Source organism: Apteryx rowi, unplaced genomic scaffold (assembly GCF_003343035.1).
Source record: "Apteryx rowi isolate R43461 unplaced genomic scaffold, aptRow1 scaffold_633, whole genome shotgun sequence".
NCBI lineage: Eukaryota > Metazoa > Chordata > Aves > Apterygiformes > Apterygidae > Apteryx > Apteryx rowi.
In genome coordinates this window covers 293,505-308,480 of record NW_020450909.1, presented here as the reverse complement: position 1 = coordinate 308,480, position 14,976 = coordinate 293,505, and positions in this window count along the sequence as shown.

Below are 14,976 nucleotides of genomic sequence, written 5' to 3'. Positions count from 1 at the left end.
CATTGGAGGCTCAGTTCTGCCCTGCTGGTTTTTATCCCCTGAAACAAGCCCTTAGGGAAAAAAATATGTTGCCAATTATGCTAAACAGTAGCATTCCTAGCCAAGGATTGTCACAGTGTAATTATGTTATCTGCTAAACCACAGGCAGTCAGGGCTGAGGAGGTTGTTCCCACCTAAAAATTAAAGGAATAGCTAGCCACAGTTCTGGATTAACTTGCTGGCTATCTTCAGCTGTATTCTTTCACCACGACGAACTCCCTTACTGAAGATTTTTTATTTTTAGTTTATCTCATCTATGTTTCTCACAACATTTTTCTGATGTGGTAATGCAAACCCCAAATGCTCTGTAGGCTGAGCAACTGAGAAAGATTTTTCTCTGCAAAATAAGGATAAGTTAAGGACAACTGGTTGAAAGATATGGAYGCAGCAATCCACAGCCTGACATTGATGATTTTTGCTCACTCATTTACTTGGTCTGCAGCTTTCATTTAGTCAGCTCTTGCATGCTGCATTTGTAGAGGGGCGAGGGAATGACAATAATTAACTATTGCACAAGACTATTTTCAGGCCTGATTAATGCTCACAGAAGACTTTGAAGAACTGTGTGACCTCTAGAGGTGCAGAGACATGAAACCACATAGATCATCTATAAGGTGATAAACTGTGGCCTTTATTCTTACGTGTTAACAGATCACACAAATGCTTCCTAACCTACTTCAGGTCAAAATCACTGGAAAAGCTTAAATCACCTTAAGCCATGGTTTAAGCTAGTCCTGCTTATTTTGCCTTGAAGCAGATTAGGAAATGGCTGCATGTTAGTGGGGCTGAGCTGAGGGGAAGTAACTTCGGTCTAAGGGAAGGTGAGCAACAATGGGGGGAAGCTATCAACACCTTCAGCCCTTGCAGCTGTGTCCAACCTAATAATCAGTCTATACATTGAATACAGAGTATAATACCATAATTTAATTTTATGTCCAGCTTCTCTTGCTAACTGGGGAAACATGCAAAGCCCCAAATCCCAGTTTAATGGGTTAAAAGGGGTTGAAAATAATGCTTTGCTTTCTGATGCTTTCCAATGGTCTAGCTCTATATTTTCAAGCTTTTTTTCTTTCAGGAATGACAGCTAGAAAGGTGTATTCTTTTTTCCTCTTTTTTAAAAAAAGACATGATCCTAGAGATGCAATACCGATATTAAATACTGAGACTTACAGTAGAAGTGTTATTATTAAACTTAAAAATAGATATTCACTTTGTCATGTTGAAGGCTCTTTTCCCTTCCACACAATTTGTTAACAAAATTATGTATTCCAAACTAAACTACAGAGTTTCCAGGTACAATTAAATGTTTCGGTAGCAAACTGTTTGTTATGTCTTGCTGGGTCTGACTGAAATATCCCCTCCTTCTCTTCTCCCCCTCCCCCCTGAGAAAAACTAGTAGTGATGGGGAAACTACAAGAGTGGGAGGAACAGTGTCAGAGGGAAGTTGAGAGCGGTGTTGCTCTAAGTGTCCAAGATATTTTTTCTTTTTCAGTTTCAAAGCTCTAAATTCCCCCAAATTTTTCCAATACCACCACTCTTCCTCCTTTCAGGATCATGTTCACTCTATAACACGACAGAGTAACATGATGGTATAGTCAAACAAGAGGGCTGAAAATGCTTTAAAGCCAAGCATCATGGTTATGTAGTTTCTGCAATGCTTTGTAGTTAATGTCTCCCTCTTTTCCTGCTGGCTCATGTTCTGCTACTCTCTATTGCTTTCTCTTCCAAGTAACATAAAGGTCATTTTTCATTTCTGCTTGGTGCTTGGCCAGCTCTTGACAACTTGGCTTTATCCAGTCTTCAAGTTGCCCATTTTACTGTTCACTCACTTGCACAGTCTTTCATGGCTCACCATCAGGCTTTATTCTTCCATCTCCTATTTCCATGTGTCAGAAGTGGCAACATTCAAATCAGAAACAACAATAGCACCTTCTTCCCAAGAACCAGAGTCTGATCTCTTCTTCTAAGAGTCTGATAAGCCTTCTAAAACTTTCCACTTTAAGTATTTTTTAAATGCTGTACAGGAACTATGCTGCAATTAGTGAAGTTCATTTAATTCAAGTATGGGTTTTTAATACTAATATTTTCCTTCTTTTTATGAATCATTTGAACAATTCATCAGAAAAGGAGAACCATGCCTAGTGGTATAACGCGTGGGGCAGGAAAACCACTACACCCCTCTTTGTATCAACATAAGAGAGGCCAGATTAGCAGTGTGCTAGAATACTATTTCACATTTTCAGAACAAGAATATTCTTAGTACCTGTGCCAAAACCAACACTTTCTTCCACTCAGAAATGTACCAAAACTATAAAACTCCAAGAAACAAACCAGTAATCTTCAGACACATTGAATGCATTTACAGGAAAGGAAATGAACAGCCAGTTTTGAATTATTACCAACGAAATAAATTATAACACATTATATATGTACATTTTAAACATGCCCAGTTTCTTGGCAATTAATTCTCTTTAACTTGTAAACACAGCTAGTACCTAGAAATCATTTCCCCACCAGCTTATAACAACTTTAAGTGGTTACGTGAGTCACAGATTTAGTGGGATATAGTCAAGTACTTTGTGTTTCACAAACATGTGACAAGTGTCATTTTATTTGTTGATTGATCCAGGATTTGGGGGGAAAAATAAAAAGCAAAAAAAAACCCCTCAGAAAAATTAGTTTTCAGCCTGGATTTTGCTCTATTGCTTGTAATGACATGAATGCTTCAGGTAAGTTGATCTCTGGGCRTTACAAGCAAGGAAAGCAACTGGGAGAAAAGTAACAAAACAGACACTGTCTCTTTCTATTCACAATCATACCACGAGTTATATTTTTAATGTGGCACACGGGCTGCCCATGATCCCTGGCAAAAATGATCTCCAGATGCTACTGGAGCTAACTACTCCTCCAGTCAGCTACTAGTTAATTCCTCTTGTTTGGCTCCCAGATATTAGAAGTCTCTATGCAGCTATTAGATAGTAAAGGCAGGAGACCTACAAGCCACATGAAAGTTAACTGGAGTTTCCTGGACAAATGTTGGTCAAAAATAAATAGCTGAGTTACCCATGGCCTCTCTCTCCCTATAGTATCTGCAAAACTTGATTTGGGGCACAGATGGGCATAACTTAAGCCGACAGCATTGCAACTCTTCCATGAACTGCTCTGCTTTTGGCATCTATGCAGTAACACATATTGATGAATCCCTGATCCTAATATGCACCAGTGTAGGCAACAGTTTGCTGAGGATGTGCACCAGTGACCTTGTTTGCAGAGCTGGTTTCCTGCTCCTTGTTTAATGAGAGCAATACCTGGTGCAACAGACAGCAAGTGGGCTGCACTGAGCTGAGCTGGAGTGGAAAGCCTGGCTCCAGTCTCTGTGGTTTCTTTTTTAACATGCTACCCACTCTAGCTGCCCTCTTATGACAGGCTGCCCTCCTGTGAAGTTTCCTGTGCATTCAGACCCAATTTCACTCATAAGTGCTTTTTTCTCTTAGCTCAGCTGGCTACCAAACAGAAGTTCAGATCCAAATTGTTTTCTATCATGTGACCCTGCTCTACAGAAGGGAAAGAGGAGAGCCCTTTCTTCTTCAGCAGAAGGGATCAAGCAAAATGACAATGAATTTTGTCATGCAACAGCAAAGTTCTAGATTGCAAACCCCAGAAATACTACCAGGGATGACAAACTCTGGGCAGGAGATCATTTGCTGATCTGAAGCTATGACCATTAATTAAAAGAATCTTAAGCCTGAAAATGACTCCCTGTGTGCCTCTCATAGGCCTTTTAAGCAGTGTTTTAAGCTGAAAATGTAAATGATATGATCACAGTAAAAACATCAGATTTCATGGTCTGTCACACATTCTAATTGTGCAAATTATTTATTTAGCTAAAAACAAAAAACAATAGAGATTTAAAGTATTCATCAAAAATACGCACAAACTATGAACTACATGATTCACTTGCACAAACTGTAAAAAGCCCAAGTCTTTTACTTATATCTAAGGCCTCTGCAGCATTCTTGGACCTTCACTGAGCAACACATTAAAACATTCAGATCTAGAAAATACAAAAAAAGAAAAAGCATTAAATACTGAAACAAGGATAATCCCACTACCTGATTAGGATTGGCTGAGAGTGCTGATAGTGTTTGGGCAGTTGGTCAGAGTGAAGACATCTCTCAGCACTAATAAAATTCACATTCTCAGGGGTGGGGAATGAAAGATGATCTTTGGGAACAGAATTGGTTTTCCTGACAGAGTTTCAAATGTTAGGACAGCTGTGTCACAATCTAATTCTGCTCAGCAAAACATCACTCAAATTCACATGTAACCAAAGCAGGAAACAGAAGAAAAAGGCAACACAATCTTTGCTGTTTACATTTTTTTCATATAAAACAATCATTTTCACAAAGGTACCATTGACACAGGATTTTGTCTTATACTCAGATTTGTCAAGTAACAAAGTGCCACAATTTTATGGTATTATATAGAAGAGTACTGTCTAGTATACAATTAGTCAATGCTTTATCAATACAAAATCATTATTTGTATACAACCTGATAGCATATCACTACCATACAATGACTGAGCCACCTAGATCCCCATTTCTCCCTAGCATTTTTTCCACTTAACACTGATCATCACAGCTGTTCTAAGCAGAGAGGAAACAAAGGTAAATAAGACTCATTTTTGACACAGACTTTATTTCCAAGTGCCCAAAAACCAAGTCAGGGACGGAAGTAAAATTCATTCCTGTGCAGCGACCTTGTATAATGCCTATGAGCAACTCAAATCTTAAATTTCCTAACGATGAGCCTCCACACGATGGACAGCAATAATTGCACTGTCTGCATAGACTGTTAGTTCAAAAAACTGTGTTGACTGCAAGTAGGTAAGGTTAGATAGATTCAGATGTCATAATATTAAAACCCAGCCCAAAACAAACAAAAAAACCCCAAACAGGACACTGTTCTCCATGTGATTCTGGTCAGAGAAAGTGAGAAGACAGAACAGGCCATCTTCACATCCTGTATCAACCTGAAGTTCACAGTGACCCTCCTATCTAGTTCTTACTCAAGCACCCCTATAAAACAATCTTACAGGAAGTTACACCTTCCATAGCCCAACTAGTTCGAGATTTGCCCGAAACTACACTGGACAATCTCTAGCCTAAGGGTTGTAGACTTCACCTAAGAAGGGATGTAAATGATCTGATTTGGTTCTTTTGTTTCAATATTGTTTGTCAGGAATAAAATAAAATGATTACAAACCATCAGAAATTAAGGTAGATAGACAGTGAGGGTATATTTTCTTTCTCTTTCTTCTTCAGTTTTGTTCATATTTTTAACATAAACGCCCTTCAGCAGCTTGAAACCAGATTTGACTGAAGGCTTCTCAGCAGCATTGGCAAAACCAAATTCTGTCGACTCAGGAGCAAAGACAAAACTGAACTGCCTCTTTCCCCTGCACACATCCACTCCCTGGCTGCTCTCAGCAGAGGCAGCAGCAACCAGCCCCACCCTGGGCATCTAGCATAGGCAAAGCCAACCGAAGGGCTGTCACTACATATTACTAAAGCCATTTTACCGTCACTGGCAAACTACCAACCCTGTTTTTGTCTATGCCTAGCACTGGCCCTGCCCAGACCTACTTGAATGGAAGTTCTCCTTCTACGTGACTCCAGTCAAAAAGAGCACAGGGTCAGGAATCCCATTCACACCAATTAGAGAAGGCAACTAATGCACGCTTCAGAACTTGCTTCTCCATATGGGCCACAGTGTCAGATGGTTTGGRCATTTCTACCCATCAGAAATATTTCTCTAACCACTGTGCTATAATTTAAATACAATAGGTAAAAAATAGGTTCTTGAAACAGGCTGTTGCTCAAGTATTTTTTTAAAAAATGTGTCAGAGACATCAAATCAAAGTGCACTTTTTTTTTAATCATCAACATATCCTAAAAGAACAAACTAAACTGAAAAATAAATTTCAAACCAACACTGATTCAGAAGTATTTTCTGGAATACATTAGCATTTCTTCATTTTTTAAATATAGAAAAGCATGGGCGTCCAAAATGAATAAAGGAAAACTTTAAGTAGGGGAAAACAAAGAAATATATAAATGTCCAAGTCTTTTCCACTTGTAGTAGGCAGCACTGTAATACGGGTCAAATACTGATGAGGACTCAGGAGATTTATGTTTTGGTCCCGATTGTGTCTTAGACCCACTGAGTAACCACAAGCAAGTCTTCTGCCTCCTCGTGCTCAGTTTTCCCATTTAAATAATGGGGATATTATAATAAGGGTTGCAAAGTGTTTGGACATCTATAATGAAAAACACCACATAAGAACAAGGCATTATTATCCCAGAGTAATAAAAAAAAGTTGAGGAAGAGGGCTTAGGAAGGAAGGACAACTGATCCAAGGGGTGGCTGGGCCACTGAGTGCAGCTCAGGAGTAAACTTGGTTGTCAGTGGGGCTCAGCACAGGGGGCTCAGGAGGAAATGAGATTTCCTGTGACCTTTTCATCTGAGGGAAGTATTGGGGAGGTCATCTGATAACACAACTCTACATCAACCGGGACAACTCACTGAACTTTGCAGCCCCGCCAGCGCTGACTTCCTAGAGCCCAGGTCTCATTCTAATTGTAGCAGATGAGGATGCTGATGATTAACACTGCAAGCAAGCAATTAGTGACTACCAAATAAAGGGCACAAAGGCATCTCAGTCAACATGCCTGAAATGAAAGGTCATATATACCACCAGGGGTAAGAAAGCAACAAAATAAGGAATATTCAGTCATCCTTGAAGCAACCTCAGAGCAAGAGGAGGCAAGACATTGAGCTGGGATCTACTGAACCTTAGCCCTTCATTTTTCATATTCATGTTCCCGTGTTCATATGTAGTTCCTTTGGCGTGGCTGGTCCTCCATGTCCTTACAAGATCTCTGCTCTCCACCATGCACCTTAGTGAAGGCTCAGATTGCAGCCTCCTCTGCAGCGATTTGTTCCTGCAGCTGAGTGTGGTCTGCATCAACTAATACTAACTGTTAGGGCATCCAGCGCAGTGGTTTTCTCTGAAAGATCACAGATTATATGGCAGCATCCATGAGCAACAAAACTTATAAACACTTTTTTTTTTTTTTAAGTATATATAATTTTTTTTTCCCTACAGTCTGTTATCTTCACAGGATCACACTTTGATCTCCACTGACAGCACAAATAAGAACAGTTTTGGGTGCAGAGACCTACATTTTCAGTATTTGCTCTTACTGTTGGAATTTCAGCTTGAGACACACAAGGACCAACATTTCAAAGTGTCTGAGCCTTGCAGTGCCTACTAGTTGCAGATGAATTTGCAGCTATCCATTCTGCCTGAAAATACGGGCTTTCTGTGCCTTTAAGTGGGCATCCAAAACACCCACTGAATTAGTCCAAATTTTGGGGCTGCCAGAATTTTAGCCCCATCTGACAACACTGGTAAGATGAGCAGTGGGTTTCCCATGCTCAAGACTGAAAGTGAAAAAGGGTTGGGCGTTAATTTAGCAGAAACTGAAAACAGAGTTCTCTCTACATTGTACTTATAACTCTTCCATAATTTTACAAAAGCATGAAGAGGAGGGAAAAAAAAAAAAGATTCCCAGTGCAGTGTTATGAGGGTTCAGCCTCAGAGCCATCAATCAATTTGAAACTGGCAAAAATAACTATATAGGAAGATTAAGCTGCCATTTGTACAAGGAATAAATATCTTAACGTTACTGGCTCTCTTCTGTGACTACAGAAAGCAGAAGTAAGCACAAGAAAAATTCATGTGTGCTTGAAGTGCAACATATAGCTGAAGCCAAAGAGACAGTGTTTCAGAGACGGTTCTATTTTTGTTTTTAAACCGAACATCATATAACGTCATTCCTCAGATGTCAAACATTGCAATTCAAAACAAAAGGGAAGCAGCAGCCTAGCAGCGCTATGAGCGTACAGTGGCGTGACTTTGCAGGCGTGGCTGGAAATCTCAGTCTAGTGAGAAAGGAAGCAAGCTGTGATCACATGAAAGTTTCCACTGATCCACATACCCAGATTACAAGTTCCATCCCAGTTAGAAGGGTCCGTTGCTAAAAACTACATGTTGTGAGGACTCAGGATTATGCTTGAATTTTACATGCAGCACCAAGTGAATTTACCTGTCCACCTCCAGCTCCCATGACCAAAATCACATTTTTACCCTTTAACTAATTCCATTCAGAATTACACCTTTCTGCAGCATTAAAGCCCTCTACAGACCTTCAGATTTCTTCTCAAGAGTCAGAACCCGACCTTTGTCCCACAGGCTCCTGACTGACTCCAGAACATGCTTCTGTCTTATCGCAGGCTCTAGAAACCTTCAACACGCTACATGTCCCTTAAGGCTCTGAGGCTACAAGTTCCGTCTCTTCTAGACAAGAGACTTGTACTGCTGTGTTAACCAAGACATGCCACCACACCCACATGACTAGTCAACATTTAAAACAAACCAGCGAAGTCCATATTGTACTATGTGGACTTACAGGCCTGGATAGCTGTAATCCATTTTGCAGAATATGTATATCAGGGTACATTATCAGAATTGATGATAAAAACCTTGTGTTGTAGTCATTTGTGACCTCATCATATCCAAGTCAGTGCAGATACCTTATCTCAAACTCCAGGCATCTATGCTGTAAATTATAGGGGGGGGTTGTCTGTTTGTTTTCAAAAACAGTAACAAAAAAGCTACACATACTTAAAAAAAAAAAAAAAAAAAAACAGACACACACACACACACACCATGGCAGTACAAAACATTCTCTCCCCTTACCAGAAAACATTCAGTACCTAAGACTGTAGCTGCTAATATTATAAAATCCTGAGCTGGGAATCAGGGGCATAGGTGCAAACTTGAAGCATGTGGCATGTCACTGTACAATATATGACAATCACATGCAAAAGGTTCTCCTGCTTCTCTGAAAAGCACACTGCGTTACCTGATACACACTGATCTATACATAAATCCCATTTGCTTAGTGATTCTGGTTCAACATCTAAAGACTACTGGATTATGTTTCATTTATCCCAGAAACTCATTCTCTCCATATGCAAGTAAAAAGGCAGCAGCTGAACAAAATGCTTGAGCTAAAATCTTCTGGCTTGCAATAAAGTACTTTCAGTGAGAGGTCTCCCACTCTAAATTTTCCTTTCCCTGTGGGCTCACTAAAGTCTGAATTTATGGATTGACAGTTCTTACCAGAAGGCTTGCTTTGGCTGTTTGTTTGTCTCTCTCGCTTGTGCGATCTCTCTCTCTAAAAAGTATAGTGGGCAGTTAACAGGAAAGAGCTCCAGGCTGGTAAAGCCCCTAAAGTGCAAATTTGGATGCTGGGAGGATAGTCTAGGGGAATACCACAACATGCCTATCCTGTTACATCCTTCTCAAGGCACCCTTTGCTGGCTATTGTCAGAGACAAGATATTGGGCTAAGCCAGCCTTCAGTTCGATCCAATTCAATACAGATATTGTTAAGGAGGGATTCCAGCACATTTCTTTTGGGGACACTAGGTCCCCAAAAAAGAAATGCAATTTTAATTATGGCAAGAACCTCTGTGTTAGGATTTGAGAGAAACCACTGAGACTGGAAAATTGGTTCTTCAAGACTAGCACTTAGGGTGCAAACCTGGGAGTCAACACACTTGAGGGCTTTTTCCAACTCTGCCAGGGACTTCCTTTGCGACTGTGGGCAAGCCATTTAGGACTAGGTATCAAATGGGATTTGACATTTCAACTCAGTTACCTCGGCTTCCCCCTCTTTAAGATGCACAGATAACTGGAATGACTGGCTAACGGATGTGTTGTGAGTAGCTCAGTGCAGCTGTAAGTGCTCCGAGATGCCCTGCTGCAAAGTGCAATAATGTCACAGTTCTTCCACTTTTGAAAGGAATAGAAGCTGGAGAAACAGAATCAGTTTTATTTTTTCCTCACTAAGAACTATCACTTGCAGGGGTTTGTCTGCACTTTCACATTCACCATGGACTGAGTCAGGGTATGAATTTAAGGCTACTGCTGAGCATCTCCAAGTCATATTCCACAGGACCAGTAGTTCTTGTTCAGAATAGCACTGTCAGTATGGCTCAGAAGGAGCCATCACTGAATAACACTACTGGAATAACTTCTCTTCGTAGACAAGTCCTGAAATTGCTGTACTAATGACCAATTATTAGTTTCCTTACTGACACCTAGCACAGCTGAAACAAACATCAGCTTTCCATTTCATTCCAAAATTAAAATAAGGTTGCCCAGTTAAGGCAGTTACAATTCCTCTGCACGGACACAGGAGAAGATGCTGTTTGCTTGTCAATTAACAGGAAGTCCCATAATGCCAAGAGATTAAAAAAAAGCAGTCTGAGAAACACGTTAACTTTTGACCTATGATAATCACTTCACTGAGTGCCAAGGTCAACAAACAACAGGAGCAGTGGATGTTGTCTACCTAGACTTCAGCAAGGCTTTTGACACTGTCTCCCATAGCATCCTCATAGACAAGCTCAGGAAGTGTGGGTTAGATGAGTGGACAGTGAGGTGGATTGAGAACTGGCTGAATGGCAGAGCTCAGAGAGTTGTGCTCAGTGGCACAGAGTCTAGTTGGAGGCCTGTAGCTAGCGGTGTCCCCCAGGGGTCAGTCCTGGGTCCAGTCTTGTTCAACTTCTTCATCAATGACCTGGATGAAGGCACAGAGTGCACCCTCAGCAAGTTTGCTGACGATACAAAACTGGGAGGAGTGGCTGATACACCAGAGGGCTGTGCTGCCATTCAGAGAGACTTGGACAGGCTGGAGAGGTGGGCAGAGAGGAACCTCATGAARTTCAACAAAGGGAAGTGCAGGGTCCTGCACCTGGRGAGGAATAACCCCATGCAGCAGTACAGGTTGGGGGTTGACCTGCTGGAAAGCAGCTCTGCTGAGAAGGACCTGGGAGTGCTGGTGGACACCAAGTTAAGCATGAGGCAGCAGTGTGCCCTTGTGGCCAAGAAGGCCAATGGTATCCTGGGGTGCATCAGGAAGAGTGTTGCCAGCAGGTCGAGGGAGGTGATTCTCCCCCTCTACTCAGCCCTGGTGAGGCCACATCTGGAGTACTGCGTCCAGTTCTGGGCTCCCCAGTACAAGAGGGATGTGGCACTACTGGAGCAAGTCCAGCGAAGGGCCACAAAGATGATTAGGGGACTGGAGCATCTCTCTTATGAGGAAAGGCTGAGAGAGCTTGGTCTGTTTAGCCTGGAGAAGAGAAGGCTGAGAGGAGATCTTATTAATGTGTACAAGTATCTGAAGGGAGGGTGTCAAGAGGATGGAGCCAGACTCTTTTCAGTGGTGCCCAGCGACAGGACGCGAGGCAACGGGCACAAACTGAAACACAGACGCTTCCATCTGAACATGAGGAAAAACTTTTTCACTGTGAGGGTGACAGAGCACTGGAACAGGTTGCCCCGAGAGGTGGTGGAGTCTCCTTCTCTGGAGATATTCAAAAYGCGCCTGGATGCAATCCTGTGCAATGTGCTCTAGGTGACCCTGCTTGAGCAGGGGGGTTGGACTAGATGATCTCCAGAGGTCCCTTCCAACCTCAGTGATTCTGTGATTCTGTGATCCTACTAGTACTGCTTTCATCTCATGGGGTGAGCTGAGTGGGAAATGGTTTTCCTATGCTGTCCATGCACATTTCCATCTCCTTGGAGTGCAGGGGAGGGGGACAGGACACTTCTGGTCTACAGTAAGAKGAAATCCAAACCTGACAATTTTTGCTCTGTTTCTGAAAATGTTTAAGATTAAAGAAACTCTCACCCATCTCGGAGTAAACAGGTTCTGGGATTACATTCCCAGCTCTCTGCAGATCAGAACACGGATCTGACCCCAGTCTAAGGTTGGGCCAGCTGAGTACCTGGACCATCAGGGCAAGAGGTTCTCTAGATCTTCCCTCTACAGCTTGCGCTTTGCCCTCCTCATGCTCCCTGCTGTGCTCCACTGACTCCATGCTGAACTAACAGACCTCTTCCTAGTAACACTAGTAAGTGCATTTTTACCAAAAGTTTTATTTTCAACAAACCATCACTATTCAGAAATGACAAAAACCCTTCATCACCTAACTAGGTCTGTTTTTAAGTGTTACCTTCCCATCATGCTTCCCCTTGAGGACTAGCCTGTTTCCCTGTACTGTGGCTGGTACCAAACCATCCAAAAACAAATGCAAAGCGAGGGATGGGGAGAAGAGTCTCTTTTCATGTCGTGACTCTATCTTTTGGTAAGCTGTTGATCAGAAAGCAGAAGTGGTATCTTTGCACATGATAGCCGATAACCCTGAAAAGTGCTGAACCTCAGCCACTGAAGGGCAGAGAGCACTTCTGTCAAGTGCTGCCAGGCCTGAGAAGATCACACAAGAGGAAGGAAGATTAGGAAGGACAGCATGCATTTGTCATTTTCCACATACCTATACTGTCTACACAGTCTTTCCAAGCCCCTCTTGCTATAAGTGGCCAATCTTCCTGTTTGTTCACTTTAGCAGAGCATGACAAATAACAAACAAGCTTTGGAAAATGCCCTCAAATACAACTAAAAAACAGGAACTGAGGAAGAGAAGACTGCAAAAGATTGCCTGTTAGGTGTTCACAGACAGCCAAGACCTGCTTTGCTGTCCACTAGTAGATCATCATTATGGGTAGTGCTTAAAGTCCTGACACTGATACTACTGTAACTCCGAACAAGTCCTGGGTAAGAGACAGAGTACAAGAATCAAATTAAGTAAGAACAGAAACAGAGCAGAGATTAACTAACTGAAGGGAAGACAGACACTGGAAACGTACAAGAGCAAAAAGACAGAAACAAAATACAATGAATGAGAAAAACCATAAATTGTCAGGCTGGCTGCAATCCAGCCAGTCCTCTAAATTCAAGATAAAGTTAGAATACGCCCCTAGGAAACATTCCCAAGTCAGAAGGACCAAAATGCAAGTATTTTACTCAATAGCACTTTGCTAACATAGGATCATAAGAAGTTAAGACATTCTTTGTATTAAGTTTGGTGTCCAAAAAATATTTAAACACCCTCCCACCCAATTCTGATGCCAAACTGTAGTGAGAAAGCATTGTTTAAAAAAGATGGGGGACTCCCGGAAGATGAGGTTTTGGAAGACATATGGGCATGCAAATCGGATTCTTCCTCTCTGTATAGGAACTGGTTGGGGTGCATATATATTCATTAAGTTGAGAAAGACTTTAAGTTTTATGTTTAGGCCTCAATCTAACAGTTAACCCAAGGGGAAAGTGCATCAGGACCTTGGTCTGTTTAAGTACTTCAGTATATATTTCCCTTTCCAAGGGTAAAAGCTTTCATTTAAAATAAATCTTAAAAAAATGCAGGACATTGGATTGCATCCATACCGAGTGTTATATTACATAGTATATTGTATTTATTTTAACACTCTGACTTTCAGGGAAAATCTTTTATTTTAGTTCTCTACATCAGAACAATTTCACCTTATTAGTCCAAAGGCCCCACTGTGATTTACTATTATTGCCCTCTTCTGTAACCATAAGCTAGACTCTGAGCTCTGCATGGCCACATGAGCTCACATTAGAGAATCAGAGAGCAGGATCAGGACCCTTAAACGCTAGCATATTTAGGGAAAAAAGATGGAAGTAACAGGAAAGTAACTTCTCACAGCTGCTTTCATTTGGCTGGCAAGGGATCTGAATGCACTATTGATTCCTCAGCACTAAAACAGATTTGTAGCCCCTGCATGTACAAGACAGGGATCTCCTCCAACTCTAATCTCTAGCAGCTGTCAAAGACTTAAATGGCTTGTAGTTGGCTGGCACATCAAAATCAATGAAGATATTAGGACTACTTGCCTAAGGGACAATCGGTCTACATCGAAACCAATGAAAGTCATCCCACTGCCCTAATCACAACTAGACTGGGCCTCCCAAACTACCTGCACAACAAGCTAGAGAAAATAAATGAATCTGTACCACCCATAGAAGTACCTGCCCCAGTGGTTTCTCATTGAGGATATACTCTCACAACATTTTCAGTGAGGCTGAAACTGCAGTGGGATTGCTGTTCTGTGAAGCCTTCCGAAAGCTGTATCAGTGTCTCATGACAAGCGTATTGTCCTGAGGATGACTAGGAATTGTTGTGCTTATCAGTTAAAACAGTGACAACTACAATTTATTTGCAACATCGAGGTAGCAGTACCATAACTTACATCTTCAGACAGCCGTCCCTTATTGCTCCTTAAGGAAAGGATTTTCAATTAAGGGAGAACAAGGGTGACTTTTTTCCTCTTTTAGTTAAAACTGTAAATCCAGCCCTATTACTGTCCATTAGCATTCTGTGGAGATAACACCGGCACCACAGCTATCCTCTTTCAAGGTAGGGTCCCCTCCCAACCAAAACACACTCAGAATACACTTTCACACTTAACATTTGGACACTTTTGTACAGGAAGTTTAAAGTTTTTGTTAAACTGTTACGTCTGTTTCCTTACATCTGTTTACTAATAGCTACCTTGAATTAATTATAATGTGTTGGCTGCTGGGTGAGAGCTTCAACGCAATGGCAAAGTTTATTAGAAATGACCAAATTTCTTTCATATAATGTTGGGCAGGAGAAGAAATGACCGAGTATTTTTGCTGGGGTGGTACAATTGGAAAGTTGTACCATTTATAACATAATGGAATTCTTCTGAAAATGGAGGTGTTACTACAAAAACTATTTCTCTGTATCCCCATGAATAACCTAAGGGCGGAAAAGTTTGTTGCACGGTCTCCCATCTGGCAAAACATTCCCACAACAATAGTAAGCAGCAAATTAAGAATAAAGTTCAGAGTATGAAGAGTTCAAGCCTACAACAGGACTTTTTTAAAGAACGCAAGAGAAATATGCTTTGAGGA